Here is a 3,554-nt window from a genome sequence, read left to right on the forward strand (position 1 = left end):
CAGTACTTTAAACAAGCAATGAGATGCTAAGGAGACACTAATGGTGAGTAGTTTCCTGCTAAAGGTGTAAAGGAGTAGGTTATTAATTGAAAGTATTTATCACATGGTAAAATCCACAAATCAATGTAGCAAATAATTCTAAAAGAAACAGATTCATTTAAAAGTTTGTTGAAGTGATCATCTTTGACCTTCAGGGACAGGCTGGTTGCTATGGAGACCCTTCTGTTGCATACACAGTTAAAGAAACAACCCAAAAATCCACCTGGAATTACATACAAGTTGTCTAAAGCTTGATCCTACATTTTGGAAGTCAGAAGTGTTGCCATTGGCTTCAGTGGAGGCAAAATAAAGTCCTGGGCTAAGGATTTCCTGGTGCATTTGGTGCTCTGCAGGCAACCTCCAGCCACAGCCTTGCTGCTGGTGGGACAGGGCAGGTGGCAGCTGGGGACCTCAGTCCTTCACCCCTGGGAAAGATGAAAAGTGAAAGATTACAGAAATAATTCAAAAGGCAGTTCTAGATATTTTTATAATACTTTTTTAAAGTGTGCAGCCTCTATGGAAAAGATTATTTTTTTTTTTCAAATCAGGAGTATTTGCATCTCAAAGCTTAGAAAGGGAGTAAGTCAATTTTAATTAATTTTTATCATTCTAATATGATCTTAACAAGTACAGTCACTGATTTGCACTTAGAATAAAATGTCTGCAGCACATTTAATGCTGCTCTGAACTATTGTTGCCTACCCGAGCCCTTTCCAGCCACACAAAAATTCAAACTTACTGTGGGATAATTTGGCTTTTATCATGTACTGATAGACCAGAGGTCTGTGATGCAAGTCTGTTCCTTCAGGCAGGTGATTACCAACGATTACAATTTGTTTCCCCCACCAGTAGAAATACTTGGACAGATCAGTTGCCTTAAACACCTTCACTCTGACTGCTGCCAAGTGTCCTGCAGTCAATCACAGCCAGAAAGTTCTTTTTTCAGGCTGCCTGCTGATGCACCATGGCAGGAGCAGAGCACTGGCAGTAGGTGGCCACAGCACTAAATGAATTTCATATCCTGCAAAGGGTGTAAAAATCAGAACAACATCAGAAGAACAGAGGATGGAATTGGGAAGGGAAAACTGGGCTGTAATCAGCTGAACTCCTGAGTGACTGGCATGAAACAGTTTAGTTGTAATGCTAGTGACATCAGTAGAGGTGCTTTGGAACTGCAGTTGAGTCAGGCTTCAAAAATAAAAAAAATAGAATCAAATTGGGTATAAGTTGAAGGTTTCAAAGTAGGAGTTCTCCCAATAATGACAGCCAAAGCACACAAGTGACTCAAAAAAATCACCTGTGTCTCTACCATGCTTCCCAGACTGAAAAGCAATCAAACACTTTGTATTTTCAGCTCCTGGGATCAATTTATTAGAGAACCAAAAGATCTCCTTGGTGACCTACCTTTAAAATGCTTTTTTTTTGGTTCAAAATTAAATTTCTTTGGTATTACCCTTGGAAGAAACTCCTAAGGTTAACAGAGAGATTTGCCATGATTATGTGAGCTGTGTTTTAATTTTTTTGAGTGTTCCCTGGGCCTTTTGGGGCATTTTAAGTGCATTTTAAGGGTGGAATGAATTTGGTTGTGAATCACTGCACATTTCTGAGTTACAGAAGGATAAATTAGGTCTTAATAGTGAAGGGGTGGCTTCATTTTATTTTCCACTCAACACAAGGAAGGCCAATAGCAGCTTCAGCAGCCCCCAGACTGTATTTATAGTAGGGCACAGGATATGAAATGTTTTCCTGTCTGTCTGTCTGTTGTGCTGCTTATCTCCTGAGTCAGATTTGGGGGACTTTTTAGGTGGAGGAGTGTTGGTATGCAGGCAGAGTGGATGAAAAAAAGAAAAGAAAAAAGAAAAAAAGGGAAAAGGGAAAGGAAGACCTTTGCTATCACATTCTTTTCACATACTTTTCAGCCTTTCTTCTTTGCCTGTATCTGCAGGTAGCACCCACCTACTGTGGTTTGCCAGAAAATGTCAAGGCCTCCTCTTCTGTGTGAGCCTGACAAGGCTGTAGCCAGTTCTCACAGACATCTAATTTCCTCACCTATCACCTTTACAAAGATTACTCTAATGGGGCTGTTTGTAAGAGGAGACCATTATTGATCTCTTTCAACTTTCTGGTTTTTATCCCAACAGACCTGCAGGCATAAAGGTAACAGTCAGAACTTGGTAATTCATTCACAAAGCAGCACTGGTGGCACAGTACCAGGACTTTCAGGGGATTATGGAGACATTTTGTGGGTGGTTACACAGCTGCTTTATGTTGTTTAAATGAAGATGATACTAGCAATGTTTGCTCTGGGGGTGAGGGATTCTCTCTGCTTCAGTCACTTTTGTCTGTCACACCGGAAAAAAACCAACAAACCAACCCGAAAAAAAAACAACAAAAAATGCCCCCAATCTAAAAAAACCCTTTACATTTAATCTTGCAAATGTCCCCTACCTTCAAGAAGGATTCATTGTCAAAGAATGGGATTGCCATAGCAACGAGGAATTTTTTTCAGACAGCTATAAAACTGGTGAATTTCCAAGACACAAAAGCTTATTCAGAGCCCAGAAGTACCTGGATGGAAAACAAAGCAGATGGTAACTTCTCCACAGAATCATTTTTTTGCCAGTTATTCCCCACTTTCCCCTGTGTCCTACATGTTTGTTTTACAACAAATTTGTGATCTGTGACAGATTCAAGACTTTGCTCAGTGGAACTGGAAGTCAGCACCAGTATAGACTGGTGACATGAATGGCTCTGTAAAGGACAGGAAAGCTGTAAGGCTGTTCTGAAAACATCAGGGATCTTTAGATTCTCAGAAGCATTTCTTAATACTGTTATACAGAATATTTCTTAATGTTTAAGGAGTTGCAATACTGGGAACTCAGCAAGAAAAAGTCCTTGTCTTCTAAATGAGTTGTAAAGATGCACCAGACTGTTGCTGCAAAGTGATTCTTAGCAGGGAAATTTTGATTAAAAAGGGTTTTAAACTCTGGAGGATGCTGTGCTACCAACACAAAAATAATCACCTGCTTCTCCAAGAGGATACATACTGCCACCTATCACAAATTCCTCTATGAACACAAATTATTTTCACATGTATCAACACTTATCAAAGGCAAAGAAAGTTTTTCTTTTGATAGGAGTGAGAGACTTCTCTAGAAAGGCACCTGCTGAGACACAACTGATGCACTTGGGATCTTGTAGTAGGGAGTGTTTGCAAATTTTGTTACAGCTCTTCTTCCAGGTTAATAACAAACCCAAAAATCATTCTCAGCCCAGACTTTGGTCTGGCTGGGCTGGATCTGGTGAGTTCCACTGTCCAGGAGAGTGAAACTGTGTCAGCACAGAGCCTGCTGGATTAAGAAGGAGTTCTCTGTGACTGAGGTGCCAATGTGGCATTTTTCTCAGAGAATGAGAACTGCTATTTTAATATAAGCAGCATTCTCCCTGTATATCAAATAATAATTCTTGGTTTAATTACTTACCAATTACTAGACATAAATCTTTGCTTTTATTCC

General features: G+C 39.9%; 1 long non-coding RNA gene across 1 annotated transcript; it reads right to left on the reverse strand.

Moving 5' to 3' along the window:
* Nucleotides 1-279: 279 nt before the first annotated feature.
* Nucleotides 280-2,605, reverse strand: LOC139799512 (uncharacterized). The gene is made up of 2 exons (XR_011727321.1): nucleotides 2,488-2,605; nucleotides 280-456 (listed from the first exon to the last, which is right to left on the reverse strand). It is a non-coding gene; the product is annotated as an uncharacterized lncRNA (long non-coding RNA).
* Nucleotides 2,606-3,554: the final 949 nt, after the last annotated feature.

This window comes from Heliangelus exortis, chromosome 9 (genome assembly GCF_036169615.1).
Source record: "Heliangelus exortis chromosome 9, bHelExo1.hap1, whole genome shotgun sequence".
In the NCBI taxonomy this organism is placed as follows: Eukaryota; Metazoa; Chordata; class Aves; order Apodiformes; family Trochilidae; genus Heliangelus; species Heliangelus exortis.